Source organism: Octodon degus, unplaced genomic scaffold, assembly GCF_000260255.1.
Source record: "Octodon degus isolate 3935 unplaced genomic scaffold, OctDeg1.0 scaffold00009, whole genome shotgun sequence".
Taxonomy (NCBI): Eukaryota; Metazoa; Chordata; class Mammalia; order Rodentia; family Octodontidae; genus Octodon; species Octodon degus.
The window spans coordinates 1,806,438-1,825,409 of record NW_004524585.1 but is presented as its reverse complement, the minus strand read 5'-3'; the positions used below and the strand labels follow the sequence as shown (position 1 = coordinate 1,825,409).

At 39.0% G+C, this 18,972-nt stretch overlaps 1 pseudogene; it reads right to left on the bottom strand.

The window, feature by feature from the left end:
• Window positions 1-18,725, bottom strand: part of LOC101580142 — a 46,520-nt pseudogene extending 27,795 nt beyond the window's left edge.
• Window positions 18,726-18,972: the final 247 nt, after the last annotated feature.

Genomic DNA, 18,972 nt, shown 5'->3' with positions numbered 1-18,972 from the left:
ACACTTTTCTTGAATGTTTGTGTTTTTAAGTATTAGAAACATTAGTTAGTTGGCTGGGAAGATGTAAGAGCCAGGCCACACATCTACAAGTGGCAGGGAGGCCTTCTCAAACCAACTTTATTTAAAAGAAATATGTTTGCTTAGGAAGTCTGGAATGCACTAACTTCAGGTATGGTTGGGTCAAGAGCTTAAGTGATACGAGAGGTTTCTCAACTCTCCTCACTTACATTTATATTAGCATTTTTCTTGCAACACTGAAAGGCTTCCACGGTATGACTTGGGAAGATAGCTAGTAAGCAGACTTAAATTTAAACATGGTGCTCCTTGGTCAGAGACACCAAGGCAAACAAGAAAGGGCTAAGTCGGCCACCACGTGGCAGCGGCAGCCACTAGAGGATTCTTGTGGAGAGCTGCGAAGGACCGCGCCTACAAGATGGCGCTGGTTTCCGCCTTCCCCCCCCTGCGGGTGAGCGCTCTCTGTGCACAACAACTCCTTATATGGCCAGGGCTGCTGTCATGATTTGCTTCCATATATGCTGGACCCATGGGTGATCCCCACGTGGCACACTGGGATTGGGCTCGGGAGTATATATTAGCCAAGGGCTGGGGGATTAGGGAAGAAAGAAGCTTGCTGTAAGGGGCCTGAATAAACCGCTGAAGGAAGAGCTGTGTGTTGCGTCTTCCTTGCTGGCGAGGTCGTGCGCAACAGATTCTGATGGGGCCATCGGGGGCCTGTGCTCAGGTCTGTGCGAATCACTGTTGCCTGAGGTCTAGGCCACTGTGATTGGCCTCTCATTGTCTCCTGTTCACACCTGCAACGGAGCACCATAATAATGGTGGGAGACTCTTCTCAGAGAAGGGACGTGCTGTTACCTCAAGCTTAGCAGATAAAATTATTACATTTCACATGGCAAGACAATAAAGAGGAGGCATAGCTGCATTTTTTTTTCACTGTATCTTTCACTTAAAACTGTATTTAATTCTACCTCCTCAGAGAGACCTGGCAGATATATATATATATATATATATATATATATTCTTTTTTTGATTAATCTACTTACCCATTTATTCATTCTTACTTGCAATGAACTTTCATCACAAGTTTCTAGCACAAACCACATATAGGACAAAAGAGTTCTGTTTTCTGTCTTTATAAAGTTCACGGGGTAATGAAGAGGAGATAATCACATATGCATACACATCCATTGCAATCATTTTAAATGCTGTAAGATTATATAAGAAGAGAAGACACCTGGGTTATATTGGCACATCAGAGACACTCTCTCACCAGAAGGTATATATAGGTGGAATCTTTTTCTTTTTTCAGGTGGAGTCATGAATAATGACTAAGAATCAGTTAAAAGTATTTATAGTGATGTGGTGGATTGACAACTGGTGGTCAACTCATAATGCCCACCTGCATGGTGCTGGATGTGGAAGGTCCACGTGAGGGCTGTTGACAACAGCATATAAAAGAGAACTGGAGAGAAAGAAGTGGTGCAGTTGGGTCTCTGGGAGAAGCTTGTCTCACTGGTTTTCCTTATATAAACTTGGCTGTTCTTGACATTACAGGAGCGTGGGACGTCTTTGTTGGTGAGGATGGCTGTGGTTCTTTTTGGGGGGAGCTCTGGTTCTTACTTTGAAAATCACTTTCTGGCTCCAGTGCAGATCCCTCAGCCTGCTGGCACATATCCTTCATCTCATTGGTGCAGACCTTCTAATTTCTACCACTGACCCTTGGGCTTTGCCAGTATAGATGTTTAATACAAACTTGCATGAGACATTGTCATAGGCTCTGGGTCTTCAGCCAGAATTGTGCAGGACATTGTGAGATCCAGTCTCTGATGGATTCTTTGAATCTGTAGTGTGTGGACAGATTTCCTGCACTTTTTTGCATTGGACTTTTTGGGTGAATATTATAAAAATAATCCTATAAGCTATATGTCCTTATTAAATGGTTTCCCTTGCAAACCCTGACTACGGGGAAAGAAACAGCATGTATAAAAATCCTGAGTTGGGAACAAAGTACTGAATGAAATCTGCTGCATCAGACTGAAGAGAAGGAGGAGCACAAATGGAAGAGCCAAAGATGAAGTAGGAGGTCGAGCAGGTGGTCAATTAGGCTGCTATAAGTTTATATTTTTATCGTGTGTAAGGTAGGGAATTCCTGAAAGGTTTAAACAAAGACAACAGAATTTGATCTGTGTTGACAAAAGTCATTCTGGGCCACTCATTTATTTAGGCTATGAAATTTGGAACTATGGAACAAGACTGCCTGAGCTTGAAGTGTATTCCTGCCACTTACTACCTATGTGACCTAGGATGTTACCTAACTTCCCCGTGACTCAATTTCATCTTCTGCAAAGTGGGTTTATCTATAGTAATTACTTTGTGAAAATTAAAGATAAAATATGCAAAGTTTAGAAAATTGTTCTATGTAAAGTATCACCTGTTTGCTATTATTATTATTAATCTCCAGCAATCAAACGAATGACCTTGTGCTTGCCAGGCAGGCACTGTGCTGCTAAGCTATATCCCCAGCTATTGTTACTGTTATTTATTGAGTGTTCCTGTGAGTTGGGGGTTGAGGAAAGGTGAAATTGTCTTTGCAAAGACTGGGAGTCTTCATTCACTAAAGAAATTATTGTAAATTTATCAGATAATATGGTGTGCAATTTTGAGATTGGATATCATGATTTTATAAAGCTAACAGTCTTCCCACGTGTTTTAAAATATTTCAGATTATTGTTCATAGATTTTAGAGTACAAATGTGGATTTAATTTATGGCTTTAGCTCTAACTAGCCAAGTGTCCCTGTTTAAGAAGCTTCAGTATCTGGAATAGACATTAAAAGCACCTGCCTCAAGTGATTACTATAAAGGGTAAGTAAGATTATATATTTCTATACTTATGTATGCAGAGATGTAAAATATTTAACACAATGTAAGTAATGTTACAAGGAAGTAATAAATAGTAGTTATCAAACCTAACTTAAAAGGCAGTTGTAATAGCTTTTAATCAATGTAAACCTGTATGTTTAATTTATATACCAATTTGATACAAGATCTGAATTACTGAGAAACTGGATAGATTGTGAGCTGCTTGAAATGATTCCTAATGAGGAAAATACTTTTATAAAGTTATTTTAAATAAGGAAATAAAGAAACCCCAAACAAATAGAATAGGAACAAAGCTAGGCTTAAATATTTTACTGAAAATATTTAATGTTTGATGGTGAAATGTCTGTTATTTATATGTTAAATTTAATTATTAAAAGAAGAAATAGTGTTATACATATATTTAAAATACTTTCTTAGCTGAGTAAAAATTAATGTTTTAAAACTATATATACAACTTTAAATTATTCTCTCATTATCTACAAGCAAACACATAATCTAGATTTTACAAAACACAAATGTTTGCTCTTTAAAAGAGAAGTGTGGATTGAGTATGTCATTGCCAAATCTGTCAAGTCTGTGCTTTTCATTCCTGCTCTTCTTGTCTCTAACAAACAAGCTTTGTTCATATCCTAAAGGTAGATGGATTTAATTTTTAGTGTGACTCAACATAAAGGGGAAGTGAAATATGGAAATTATATTTATTTTATACAGCAATAAGTAACCTTAAGTCTAGCTTTATGGTGTTTAGCTTTGTGATATCCTGCCAGAACACAATTGATTAAAAAGATAAAAATTAAAACCACTGATGGGATGACTTATTCTCTAAGCCAGGATTGAAGATCACAGATACAAGATCATTTTCTTTATTGCTCTTTGAGGTAAAGTCAAGTAGAAAAACAAATGAGTCTGTGGGCCTGGAGACCCTGCAGGGGAGTGAATGGAGGGCTCGAGAACTGGCCTCACATAATTAAGAAGCTGTGGTGGACGGAATTCAGCCCCTCAACAAGCAAATAGGAAACAACTGGACGAATGTAAACTGACGAAAGGGTGGAGAGGAAGCCAATACGGGCTAAGGAGATCTTTGGTCTTGCAGAGGAAAAATGAATTATAAGGTGAAGCTGACAGTAATACCCTGCAGTTGCTCTGCATTCCATGAGAACATGACCTTCATTCTTTCCTCGCTAGAGACATCCCCATAATCTACTGGAGGAAGTTTTACAGCAATTGAAAAAGGGAGAATATTGGTTTTGTAAAATTTTCTTATAATCAGCTATATAGAAGACATGTATATCTCATAAAGGAAGAGAATTTATACAGGTAAATACAAAGTTGTATTTCAAACCCCCACTATTCTCCTAAAACTGTGAAAATGTAAACTAAATACTTGGCATGAAACATTCAAAAGAAGGCTGTACTTTTAAAAATAAAATAAAATAAAAGATTTATTCTAATCTTGCAGGAAATAAATTCTACACTTGTTAATTAAATTCGGTTCCTTTTCACCTTCATTCTTTTACCTGGAATTTCTTCTAGCTTCTGATTTTTCTTTTTCTGTATTTTTGCTGTTCTTCTTTTTTTCTTTTTCTGGCTATTTAGTGAAAGTAGACCATGTCAGTGCAATGGACCTCCTGAATTTAAGATTTCTTGGATGAGAAAGTAAGAATAAGCCAGGGGACAGGGGACAGCAAGGATGATCAGTGTTTCTGCTTTGCTAATGAAGCACACAAAAAAATTTTAAAATACTGAATAAATTTAGTTTATACAGAGGCCACTACATCGTCCTTAGCTTTTGTATTTCCTTAGACTGGGGAAAAGCTTGTTGCTGGCTGACCCCAGTCTGAAGACCCACTCAGGCTATATGGGCCTGCTCAGACAGGATTAGTCTAAAGAACCTAATGCTTCAGATTAGGAATAGAGATTTAGTTGCTTTCATTGTTGTATGACTACAAAAAGTTTACATTAGAAACTTTTTCTTTTATTGAATGTATTTAGTACAGGGTCTACAGGGTCTCACTACACAGATCAGACTCGTAGTGATCCTCCTGTTTTCAGCCTCCCAAGTGCTGGATTACAGGTAAGTGCCACCATGCCCCAGTCTCAGTTGCTACCTCAGCCCGCCCTGGGGTGGGCCCGACATGGCATGCTGGGAATTAAACCTCAGTCCCTGTGTCTGCCTAAGCAGGTGCTGTAGTCTGCTGAGCTATCTGGCTGGCCCTAGAAACTTCTAAAATTATGCTTACTTTTTTGTTATAGGAAATATAGTCTATAGTAATTCTCATATTTAGGTTGATGCCTGAAATTTATAAGGGTATATATATATATATATATATATATCTGTATCTATATCTGTATCTATATCTATATCTATATAAAAATTTTCCTGGTCTCCTTCCACTGCTACAGTCTTTTTTCTATCACTTGTACTTCCCTCCCTTTGTGGGTCTCTGTGTAATCCAGCTGTGTTGTCAGATACTGTATTGTCAGCTTTGTGCTTTAACACATGCTACTCCTTCTGAGAGACTGAATTTACAATGAAGCCAAAGACTAACTCCCAGGAGAACTATATCCTAGAAGTATCTCCAGGTAGATATAGTGACTTCTTTCTGTGCGCTCTCTCCTGTGGCACCCTTACAAAAATCTATGGTAAAGTTTATTCATTGCTGCAAAGTTAAAATGTACCAGGCATAAGTCATATATCTGTTGTGGTTCAATGTGATTAAGATGCATTCCTCTTGCACTGATTTATGTAGGTAACAGAAAGCAGTATAGAGATATAGTCTTCCATGTGGTGAGTTTTTATATTATGACCACCTTCTATCCTACTCCTTACCATCCCTACACCAGCCGTTGGAAGAGAGTGTGTACATAGTCATGTAGTTTTGATAGGTACTCCACACTCCAATGTATCTACGAGTCTGTATGAATAGTAAACAAATCTCCCAAAAGCTGGGCATGGTGACACACAGCTATAATCCCAACACTGTGAGGCTGAGGCAGGAAGATCACAAATTCAAGCCCAGTCTAGGTACCTTAGTGACTTAGTAAGTTCCTGTCACAAAATTTATGAAGGCCTGGATGCAACTCAGTGTGAAGGCTCTAGTACTGAAAAACAAAGAAAAGGAAGAAAGAAAAAGAAAAGAACCCCCCCAAGAGTAAACAGTGCTTATAGTTGTACATTTTCCTTTGTGGTGAATCTCGTGCCATGCCAACAAATGTCATTTATTTCAGCATTATTAACACCTACCTAGAGAGACTGGATGGGCATATCAAGCCCTCCAAAAAAAAATGTATGCACAATTCATAAAAAATAGAGTGATACATTTTCTTCACTAGATGGTGTTATGGGGGCCCTAGAGGATGTGTATATTGCAGAGAGCTCACAGCCAGCCCTTAGAGAAAAAACTGAAAATGCATGTGTAGCAGTCTCAGTGAAGGTTACCCCAGCTGCAGTGCCCTGTACTAATAAATGTTTGGAAGCTCCTGGCCACCACTTTGAGCACCTTTTATAATTGCAGAGGCCAAAGACAATTTATGTTCATCTTATGATGACTCAATAAATTTAGTGTTAAAATAATTCTCTTTTCTTTAAATGTGTACTTTTTTTTGGGCAGACTCTGGATTATTTATATTTTTATTCTCTGGCACGGTATCAGGAACAAATGTTTGTTGGATAAAGGACAAACTACCTCCCCAGTGCTTCTATCTGTGCCTTATTTGAGAGACGCTAATGAGACCATCAGTGTGACCTTACCTGCGGCCTCCAATAGGAAAACAGGAAGGAAAACAGAAAGGGAAGTGGCCGCAGTGGTATGATTCATTTTGTTTTTGTGTTTAGTTCCCTCTTATCATAAAGTACAAAACAGTGGTTGAAAAAAGACGTGGTTTCACAAAACATCGTCATCATTTCCTTATGAAAATGACGATGTAACAACATATAATTAGGAAAATTGATTTGTATGCCCAGATTATATGCTCATGACGCAGGTTGTAACAGTTGCCTTAACAAAAACATTACCTTTACTGAGGTATTAGGAATTCTGACATAATGTTATGAAATAAAGTAATTGAGAAAATAAATTAATCTGATAAATTCTTTAAATACATGGATTGAGCATTTTATGTTGGGTTAAGAGATATGCAATTGCCAAGGACCTACCCTCATAGTGCTTGGTTAATGAGGTTATGGGACACACCTGCCCAAACACCAGCAAGGCAGAGAACTTTCTGCATCTCCAAAGCTCTGCAAAGAATTTTAACCTTGAGCTGCCTTCTCTGTCTGCATCTTTCCTCCTTATGCATTTGACTGCCTAAAAATTTGAGTAGGATGTACAGGTGCCAAGACTCCCATTCCAAACCATCTATCAATCCAGTCGGTGCTAAAGGGAGTGCCCAGCTGTCTCCTGCTCCAGCTTTTGTGGATAAGGCTTTGCTCTAAGTAGAGAGAGCCTTTGCTTTGCTTTCTTGCAAGACAGGATTTAGGGGATAGCTTTGGCACTTCATACTGAGTTGACTACTTAAAATCCAGCATCCTTGTTATTGTTAGCAAATTTCTGAATGTAGATAGTCAATTCTCCCCCTCTGACACAGGAAAAAAGTCCTGATTAGCTCTAATCAACCTCTTCTCTTGTCAGAGACTGGTGTATGTGTGAAGTATCATAAACAGAGAACTAGGAGGCTTGCGAGATAGCTCAGTGGTCTAAGTGCCTGCCTTGCAAGCGCAAAGACCCAAGTTTGATCTCAGTACCATATGCCTTGTTGGCCCTGGAATGCCAGGAGCATTATGCTAGTCACTGAAACCCAGCATGGTGGCATACACCTGCTTCAGTGTTTGGAAGGCTGAGACAAGAGGATCTCTGAGTCTGAGCCACGTAGTGAGACGCTGTACCAAACAGGCAAACAAACAAGCAATTAAAAAATAAATGAAAAGAGAAGTAGGATCAAACATTGGCCTTATCTAGGATGCTATAGTACCCAGAGTGATGCCGAGATGACTGAGGCCAACCCATGACATGTGACTAGATTAAGCCCAAAGTGCTGAAGATAGCAGAATAGAGACAGAGAGAAAAAACAAGGTTCCCTGATGACTGTGATAAGCTTCTGAAATAACATGTTCCAGAAGGATCTGTGTCTGGATGTCTTTTACAAGAGATATTAAGTTGTCCTGTTTGCTGAAATCTAAATTGCTTACTTTCAGAAGTTGGAACATCTTTATAGCTAGAGCTTAATGCTAGGGAGCTCCAAAGACTTCTATCACTTGTACCAAGTCAGGGTCAGAACTCCTAAGACACACATATTATTTACTGTTTATGACTTTGTACTAACACTGTTCCATGTATGGAACATAACCTTTATTGCACATGTATCTAGTGAAAATATATTCATTCTTTATACTCAGTCAAAAATCCCCTTACCGCAGACATCCTTCCAGCATTCCACCAGTCAGGATAACACCCTTCAGTCTTGTTCTTGGCTTGGATCAGACTTCTTGCTTTTATCCTTCTTTGCTTTCTTCCATATGTGTAATTATTAGTTTCCTCAAGTATGAAACTTTTTAAAGGAAGAAATGAAGTAAATTGTGTTGACTGATTGAAAGAAGCATGTACTTTTGTATTATTATCTTTGCTACACCCCTGGTCAACTGCCTCTTTGTGGGCGCTCAATACAATTGCCAAATTGGTCAGATGTGAAGTGCACTAAATGTCCCTTCTGAGTCAAGGTACAATAATGTTTAAACTGAAATGAAACCGTATATCTTAGATCTCTATACAGCTTTGATAGTTGAATAGGAAAGAAAAGAAAATTGTAAGTATGGGTGGTGGTGAAATACAAATGTCTTAAACTTTGAAAAAAAGATTAACGTTTTTAAAACTATATTTCTATTTTTGGACATCTTTAACTCATGATATTTACTTATGATGACTATCTGGATTAGTTCATTGCAAATGTAGAAAGACTGGTTGTTTGGGAAGAATGTGATGAAAATAGTCTCATAATACATGGCCAACCATAGATCTTTCACAGGCCTGCCAATATTTTGAGATCTATTGTGGAGTGTTCTGCCCTTGTTTTAGACTTGCACACCCCTGACATGTTGAACTTGGAGGGAGTTTTGCTTTGCTTGAGGGAAACACTCCAGTAGTCTATTTTGGTATTCACTTTTGATGTTTCGACTTGGAATACTGTATTTCTAAGATACTTATCCCTTGACAAGATTGCAATGCAAATGTGAAAGCGTATCAAGCCAAAAACGTAATCATCTGTTGAAATGATCTTCTGTAGAGGACTTCCCTTTGTGTAGATTAAGGGATGGGTGCAAAAAGAAATACACGATGGGGAAAACTATGAAAAGTTCAAAGACTCAACCTTAATCTTTAATTATTTATCTTACGTGTTCATTGCTAAGTTTTATGAACATAGGAAAGACCCACATATGTGTTTTGCTTTAGCTTAAAGATGGATAAAATCTCTGCTTGTTTTTCCACTACTACTTCAATTAGTTCTATTGACTCACACAAGAAAAGGTAGCAAGGTACACAGTAGCTCCTTGGAAGTTTCCATGAAAGAGAAGGGGAGGAACTGGGTGCATGGGGAAGACATGAGGCGGAAGGAAATGAAGACAGCTGTGGCAGGGTAAAGAAGCAAGCGGGGGAAGCTTATGAATTTCTATCCTTCTTCCCTTCTTTTTCTTGCTGTGCTGGAGATCGAGCCCAGAGTTTTTCACATGTGTAGGCAAATACTCTATTACTGAGCTACAGCCCTTGATTCATGTGTTCCTTGAAAGGATGGAGAAAATAGAGACTTTATGAACCTATTGTACTAGGCCGCTAAAGTAGAAATCCTGCTGTGTGCTTGTTTAGAAACAGGTACAGCCTCAGGGACTTGGCAGAGTGATTAGTAGTTAAGGACAAAGTAATTGCAAACTATAGAAGTGGAAGGCACCAATAAATGATGGTTGTGTTAAATCAAATTATGTTCTTGATGGATGACCATATTTCTCACAATTAAATGTCATTAAGCCAAACTGTTTTCAGTTTCTGTAAAACAGTGGCTGAATATCTCTGTACTTTTGCTTGTGCTATTCTATCTGGAAACATCCCTGTTTATCCACCTAGCTCATATTCTTTTCCTCAAACTCAAGAGCATCAAAACATTCCAAAAAAAATTCTTAAAAAAACCATTCGTCCTTTTCTCTGAAGCCTTTCCTAATCTCACTTCTGTCCCTTACCAGGTAGCATTTATCATCCTAATTTTCTGCTGGGTATAGTAAAATATATATAGTATCTGTGTTACTTTCATGCATTGAGTTCATATATTTTGTTTGTATTATTGTGTTTTTGCCCCTTTAGGGTAGGAATTGTTTCCTAATAATTTTATATTTACAACATTCAGTGGAAGTTTTCTCATTGTAAGTATCCAATATATGTTAGTTCTGTACCTAAGTTGTTGAATGAAGGCTGGTGGTGGTGGTGGTGGTGGTTGAGGGGCTGATATTCAGTGTTAAATTGGTAGGGAGTTGAAGGCTTTCAAAGTGTTTCTAAGTAAATATGTGCGATGGTGGTTGTTACTGTGCAACTACTTCACCAAAAGCTGTTATCCCGTGAGGGTGTGGAGCACTGCCCTGACGAGCATACCCCCTGCTCTGTGTAAGAATCCTGCTATTAGTATACTACTTGGACTTGCTTTCTCTTCCCCCAACTAAATCTCATGTGATCTCACAGAAGAAATGAACAATATCCAATTCTCCGAAAAAGTCACAAATTTGCAATTAAAATTACTCACTAACATTCATTCAGTGTTTATGGAGTATTTACAGTGTTCTAGGCATGAAGCTCACATACACAGGGAAAGGGGATCTGTAATTTGCAAAATCTGTGTAAGCCACTGCCTTACCTTTGAAATTCCCATGAAAATTCCAGAAAGGAATTTATTAGTGGTCTACATTTTCTTTTCCCCCTAGTACTGATTGTTAATAAGTGAAGAATTCAGAAAGTCTCCATTTTCCTCAAGAAGCTATTTGAGTTTACAGGAAGGAGTATGGGCTTTGGAGGCAAGCAGATCAGCCTTGGACTTTCACTTGAAGTTACATGGTAACTTATTCACTGGTTTTGAACATCGATTTTAAAAAGTCTTTTATTTATTTGGTACAGGGTCTCACTACACAGCTGGGACACAGAGTGACACTCCTACTTCTGTTTTCCCAGTGTTGGGATCACGGGCATATACCACCACACCCAATTTCTGGGGCCAGTATGGCATGCAGGCCCAGGGATCGAACTTGGGACCTTGGGCTTGCCAGCCAGGCACTTAGACCATGGAGCTCTCTCCCCAGCCCCAACATCAATTTCTTTATGAACAAAAAATGATGCAGATAATTGAGATAATGGTCATGTGAATGAATCTTTGAAATAACAGTGCTTGCAAATGGTAGGTAGTCTCATACTCTTTTTCTTTCATATAGTTGAAGGTCCCATACTCTTCAGCAAAGTTCCTGGCATCTTTATGCGTGTGTACCATTTGTACATTTAGAACAGACTCTTCATTTTTCCCTTTTCTGGGATAATAGGAACTTAACATACCGTAAAAGTAACTTGATGCAGATGAGAACTGACAAGACTACACAAAGGCGCTATTACTGTTACATGGGATTTCTTCCTTGAAATCTCAGAATTACTCCAGGCCCTCTCTGCATTTTCCCACTTGACGAGGCTATTACTGGATAAAGAATAAAACAATCATAGAACTAGTACTATGGAATAAAAAGGTTCCAGTTTAAAATCTGTCTTTGCTGCTTGAGCCAGTTGTGGCAGATAGAATGGTGCCTTTCCCACTACCCCGTTCTCTCCACCCCATGATTGTCCATGTCTTAATCACTGCAATATGAGAAGATGTTGCCTTATACAGTGAAAAGGGACTTTGCATACAAATGCGATTAAATGAAGGCCTCAAGAAAGAGGGAACATCCTAGATCGTGCATGTGGGCTCAATGGCCGCACAAAGATGTGTGGAAGATGGATGCTGGAGGAAACAGAGTAAGGGAAAGCAGATACAACCTGGAAGCAGAGTCTAGAATGGTGCTCATTGAAGATAGAAGAAGGAGTCCCAGGCCAGGGAAGAAGTAATAGCAGGAAACTTCCCAAATATGAGGAAACAATCTCACATTCAGGTAACCAAAGCATACAGAATGCCAAATAACTTCAACTGAGACATATAATAGTCAAGATCCCTGAAATCCAGCACAAGAATAATTTACTGAAAGCTGCTAGAGAATATAAGCAGATCACATTCAAAGGAAAACCCATCAGAATTATGGCCGACTTCTCTTCACAAACCATGAAGGCAAGAAGAGCATGGAGCAGAGTACTTCAGGTTCTCTATGAAAACAAATTCCAGCCCAGACTACTATACCCTGCAAAACTCTCTTTCAAGTTTGATGGAGAAGTGAAATACTTCCATGATAAAGAGCAACTAAAGAATTTCATGAAGACAAAACACTGGAAGCTGAAAAGGCTACCAAGGAATTTTCTCTTAACCCTCAAGAAAGAACATGACTCTACTGAACTTAAATGTTGCTTGAAGTCACTAAATTTGTGATAACTGACCACAGCAGCAACTGAATACTAACACACATCTTACATTTAGTTTCCTATATCCAAAATAATGTAGATGATATAAAATCTGTGGTTTGAAGAATATAATTCTGCGAAGAAATAACGCAGGTGAAGGGAATAGAGAATGTGAGCAGGTGTGCATGGAGGATCCGTTGGAGATGGGGTGTTCAGGGACTCTGCAGTGGTGGTGTTTGAGCAGACCCTTGCATTTGAACAAAACAGACTAAAAAGCTGCCCAATGCACACTCTACACAGTGGGAAGAAAGCATCCTCTGGTGTGCCAGAGTTCACCAGAAATGCCAGTGCAGCTGGAGTGAAACAGCAAGGAAGCTAGAGACTGAGATGACTTCCAGGACTGCTGGGGACCATATCTACTGATGGATGGTCCATACTTTTCAGCAAAGTTCCTGGCATCTTTATGCGTGTGTACCATTTGTATATTTAGAACAGACTCTTCATTTTTCCCTTTTCTGGGATGCCTGGTCAACATGCTTACATATGTAAACAGTATACATATGTAAAAATATATCAGCACTCATGTTGTACATCCTAGGTATACATAATTTCTATTTTGTAATTATACCTCAAAAAAGGTGGGAAGAGAACATTTTGATGATTTGGATCAGAACTCAGAGGAAAAAGTCAGATCTGAGAGGGAGGGTCAGAGCTGTGGGTAGTATTTCGTATGAAGTTGAAGTTCCATCCACAGGATTAGAGCAGCCTGCCCTGGCAGAGGGTATAAAACAGTTAGTCTGGGCCCTGAGCAGCAGGATTTGGGCAGAAAAAACTGAACTGGGAGGCAATGGCAGAGAGGTGGGAGAAACCTCTAAGGATGTGTGCCTGGAGCTAAATGAGGATTTTGCTTCAAGACTCTGGCTGTGATTAGCTTTGTCAAAAATGTCTCTCAGCTTCCTTTTAGAGTGTAGATATAGCACATGACACAAAGGTCAGGGCTCATAGAAAAACTCTTTTTACTCTTCTTTTTTTGGCGGAACCGGGGATTGAACTCAGGCCCTTGCGTTTGCCAGGGAAGCACTTATTCCACTGAGCCATCTCCCTGGCCCAGAAAAACTCTTTTTCAGCTTATAGGTGAATTAATTTTGATCTCTCTTGATTAGGATCTCTCTACCTGAAAGTCTCATCTGTCTTGATTACTCAGAAACAGTACTTTGGAGATGACCACTGTTGTAGGCATCCAATTACTTTTTTTTATGCCTTCCTTGTTTTGGACCATTATGTCTTGTATCTAAATGTCTCCCTAAAGCCTCATGTGTTCACAGGTGGGACTTTGGGGAGGTGACTGAATCAAGCGTGTGTAGTAGATGATAGGTATATGACCCACGACAGCCCACTGATTGCTTTGGCATAGTTCTGAGCATGCATAATGGAGTTACTAAAGAAGAAAGACCGACCCTGGGTGTGGGTAATACCTACCATTAGGCTCGTATCCTGGACAGGACAAAAAGCGAAAGAAGGAAGGCAGGAGGCTTCCTGCCAGGCGTGCTGTGGCTGGCTCTCCTTTGCCATGTACCGCTGCCATACTACCCTGCCATAGAACCAGCTCACTGTGTGCTGAAACTGTGAGCTGCGACAATCCTCTCCTTTTTAAGTTATGAGTGTCAGGTATTTTGTCCCAGCAATGAGAAAGTAAGTGAAAGTATTCAGGGTTCTTTCCTGGTCATCAAGTATCCTGTAGATAGCGAAGACACGGCCAAAAATAGAAAAGCACTAACTGGCCTGTTTCCTAGAATGAGGAATAGTTTTAGAAAGGCACACAATGATGCTTTGATACAGCTAGTTAAATACTGTTTACTAAAGTACTCTGCCAGCTCTGTGCCATTTCTATTACAAGGAAATAACAATATGTTTTACATGTAGGACACAAACATTTGAACAATGGTAAAGTCAGAAACTATTTCTTAACTAAAGTTCTGAGCAAGTGACTCCTAACCATTTTGGTGTTACTATAGTTTTTCCTTTGATTTTTTGTTTGTTTGTTTGTTTTTTGGTCATCCATCACTCTTCACTTTTTTCTCATAAGGGCCATAAAGGAATAGTTTTACTTTTTGAGTTATATATAATTTTCTTTTGAAAATTCTTGTATTTCTTAGAATTTCTGACCATTCCAGTGTTGTAAAACTACACAAAGAAATAGCTGAGATAGAAGGAAATGCACAATAATTCATTTCAACTTGTTAGCATGTTTTAGGATTTGGTGTCATTGCAAACCCCCCGAAGGCTGGTCTTCTCATTAAGGTTTTCTGAAATAATTGCAGTCCTGGCCTGACTTGAAGAGAGCTAGGTCTGCATTGCCCTCTCCTCTCTTATACTGTGTTGATGGCATGCTCCAAATTCTTTCTAGCTGTACCTGACACCTCTTTCCATGGTTGCCTAGATTCCAGTAGTTATTTGAAAGTGCTTTTTCCTGTTTCCTGCTTCCAGGCTTTTGCAAAAGTTGCTTCTTCCAGAGATTTCTCAAACTAGTCTTCAAATTGTTGACCTTTTATGTGGCTTTTAAATCTGAGCTTAGAGCCCTCTAGGGAGGCTCTGGAAAGTTGCAAGGCTCTGGCTAGTGCCAGCTTGTGCGATCTACTTCTTTGAGAAAACTGTTCCCCTGATTCCCATCTTCTATGGTTCCACAGCACTTTGCCACAGGCATGTGGAGACCATTGTTCAAGTTCTTAAAATTGCCATGCTATCCTACTAAGCCAGTTCTTTCTTGACTAAAGACTCCTAATTTCCCTGGAGCCCCTTCATAGAATGGAATCTAGACTGTCTCACACAAGAAACCAACTTTTAAAGACTTAATGTGTTGATCTCACATTCTTTCATTGTACCTCACCACCACCCCCTCTTCCCCTGTTGCTTAGTTTCTGTATCCTTCATTGTAATGTCTTTGTTTACCCTGAGTTCTTTTAGCACTCTCTTCTCCTGTATTAGTTTTCTATGTGGCAGCAACATCATCATAGAACTAGTGGCTTAGAACAACACATACTTATTATTAAATGATTTCCAAGGGTCAGCTTTTGAGCACATCTTAGGTAAATCTCCTTGGCTTTTATAACACTACAATAGCCAAGATACAGGGCCCTCCTCTAAGCTCACACAATTGTTTGGAGAATTTGTTTCTATCAGCTATAGCTTACACTCATTTACTTCTTTCAGGTCAGCAAAAGAGTACCTCTGATCTCATAGCTGACCTACGTCTTCTTCTTTGAAGGCCTGCTCAATCGGGTCAGGCCCACCCAAGATAATCTCCTTGGATTTGGGACCAAAAAAATCTCCTGCCACATAACATCACATCATCATGGGAGGCATATCCCGTCACAGCCACAGGACTGCCCACAATCAAGGAGCAGGCATGCATACTACCGGTCAGGGTGTCCTGAGGGCTGTGTTTCTCGGTTACACTCTCTATCATAGGCACACCCCCAGACTCAGTTATAGTTAGCATATGTATATGCTTGAGAAAACCACACACACAAACATACTGACTAATTCACTTTAAATTCTCAACCACAAACCTAACCACTAACTTGATTAGGCATTCAGAGTTTCCAGTGGCCCAACCTATTTGTTCCCTCCTCCTCTAGATGAACGCTGCCCTCTCACTCACCTATGTCTGTGCCCATACAATCTGGTCTCTCCTGTCACACAGGGTGAGCTGTCTACATGCCCTGCCATTTGTTGTCCTGAATCTAGTCACCTCCCCTGCTAATCTCCTTTGTAGCAAAATTCCTTGGAAAGTAAGCATCTCACACAACTGAGCCCACCCTCATCTCCTTAAGACATTGTCTTCACACAGTTTCCAGGGTGCTGTACTCTGTTGCTTTTCTAATGTTAGATAGTATGTTATTAACAGTCAAACATGTAAAAGGAATGTATAGGTGTGGAGTGTGCTTCAGGAGGCAGCTACAGGAGGCGAATCCTTTGAAAAATTATTAAATATCCAAGTGAGTCATGGAATGCTTCTTTTTATTTGGTCCTATGAGAATCCTGGCTTCCCTCTTTCCAGCATGAATCTGACCTTACAAATTACCTTTCTATCTATTTCATTTTTTGGTTTAGAGTTTGTAAGAATAAAAAGGCTACTTCCTTACTTATTAAAACTCCCTTTGCTTATCCTAAATCATGAAGTTTTTATGATTATTCATTCATTTGGTATCTAGGTAGTGATGAGTTTGGGAAATGCTAGAGTTTGATTCCTACAATGTCCGGTTCATAGCCACAGAAGACTTAAAGTACATTAAATTTTATGTTGTATTAATACATACAAGGGACCAATAAAGAAGACAGTGGCAGCTCTCTACAGGCAGACCTGGTAATACAATATACAGAGTGTACTGTGCTCTTGTGACTATCATTTCTGAGAAAGTTGGAAGAAGGAAAAAGAAGGGAAAACATGATACTTGTTTTTAAGTATTTTAAAGATGAGAATGAAGATGAGAGTTTAGACTGGTGGTAAAAGCCAAGTGGTAAAATTTGGATCAAATGTTGTAAGAAAATGCAGGAATTCAGACCAAGGGATGCATGAGGTGGTAGGAAAATGATTTTCCCAAGAGATAGAGTGAGAGGGTTCAGCAACAGTGCACACAGTATTTCTGGAGGTACTCCCGCATGGGCTGGGCGGCTTTAATCTTAGGTTGGATAACCGAAGAGGTGATACTTCACATCTCTTCCATTTCTATTTTTATTCTAGTGCAGAGGCTCTTGACCTTTTCTGAGGCTTGAATTCTTTTGAGAATCCAACAAAAAGCATTTCACCTTTCTCCCTAGAACTAAATGAACATATGATGTCATTTCTTCCTGTAAATATATATGTATATAATTTAGCTCTGGGATAGAACCCTTATTTTTCAAAGATCAAATTGAAAACTACAGCATTGGCTTATTTTTACTTATAGGGAGTTTGAATAATTAAAGGATTCATTAGAAAATTAGAAATACTTTTTACTCCCACTCCAAGAAATAGCATTTTCCTCTAAGTTTTTTTTTTTTCTCCAAATGCCTTCAGGGCAGGTTTGACTTGCTTGAGTTGTGGGGATCAAACCACAGCAACCTGAGCCTGACTGCTTTTTTGAAGCAGCCACTTAAAGAACTTTGCTAAGGGGCAGGGGTTTATTTAAACATAGAACATAGATATTAATTAATTTGCTTTAAAGATCTCATACCAAATAAGTAAGAAATAATACTAGATTAAATATTTATTAATGTGAAAGGATTTTGGAAATTATAACTGAATTTGACTAAATCCAAATGCTATTTATAGATCAGAGATTAATTTATAATGTATTATGTCTCATCTAGTTTGTTACTTGGTTCTTCTGAGAGGCCTGTGCTGCAGGCAGTGTTTGTAATCCTTCTCACTTTATAAACGACCAAACTGAACTTCAGAGAACTGAATTTGTTGGCCTAAAATGAAAATTAGAGAAACTATGTATCTGATGAGGAGTCAGATATAATTCCATCCAATTTCTGAATCTAGTCATCTCCCCTGCTGTGTAACGTTAGAAGGGGATTTAGTGTCTCTATAACTCGGTTTTCTTCCTGGAAAAGTGGGCGTTGTAGTAATGTCCACTTTCTGGGAGTACTTTGAGCCTTTAAGTGAGTTTTACGTCCTTTGTGCATATCCACATAAAGCATATGTCCTGAGATAATATGTGCAGAATGCAGAGCACAAAGCCTAACTCAGAGCAAGCAACTGATTATTGAAAAGATGATAAAATTAAAACAGAATTTTAGAGTTGAGACTCTGTGAGTAATGTCCTCTGAGCCATTTTTAATGAAAGTAATACATTTAATTTATTTTAAAATAAATTAATTACATGTTTTAAATAAATAAACCACTTACTACTAAAATGTTTTGAATATCTAAAATGAACTACCTAGTTGTTTTGATGCAAATGGTAAGAACAGAAAAACTGTATTTGCTTATTGATTTGTTATTTACTAATTATGTCATTTTGGAAAATCATTTAACTACTTTAGCTATTTAGAACTGTGTAACAAAATATTTCCAGATTTTAGTCCTGGTTTCTGGTGGCCATGAGTTGTTCAGGCACATAGAGGGCTCTTCTCTATGTTTCCAGCTTTAACTGGTGTGTCTCAGAGACTGGCAGCTGAGTCATCATACCATTCCTATCTGGTCGGTGACAGAGAAGACTCGAACATGTGGGGCCACAGGGCTCCTCAGGCTGTTTCCGTGTGATGTCTCCATGTGATCGCTCTAGCATGGTGGCTTCAAGGTGGCTGGACCTCTTACACATTAGCAAGGACTTCCTGAGTGAGTGCCAGGCTAAAGCTCTGGATTTTCTTCCTAACCTACCCCTAGAAGTCACACAGGATCACTTCTGCTGCCTTGAATCATGCTGCTAAGGATGCTTCTCCTATCTGTTTATGGAAAGTTTTAAAAACATCACGCTTATTGTAGTCAAGGTTTGCAAGGGAAAGGATTTAATATAGGA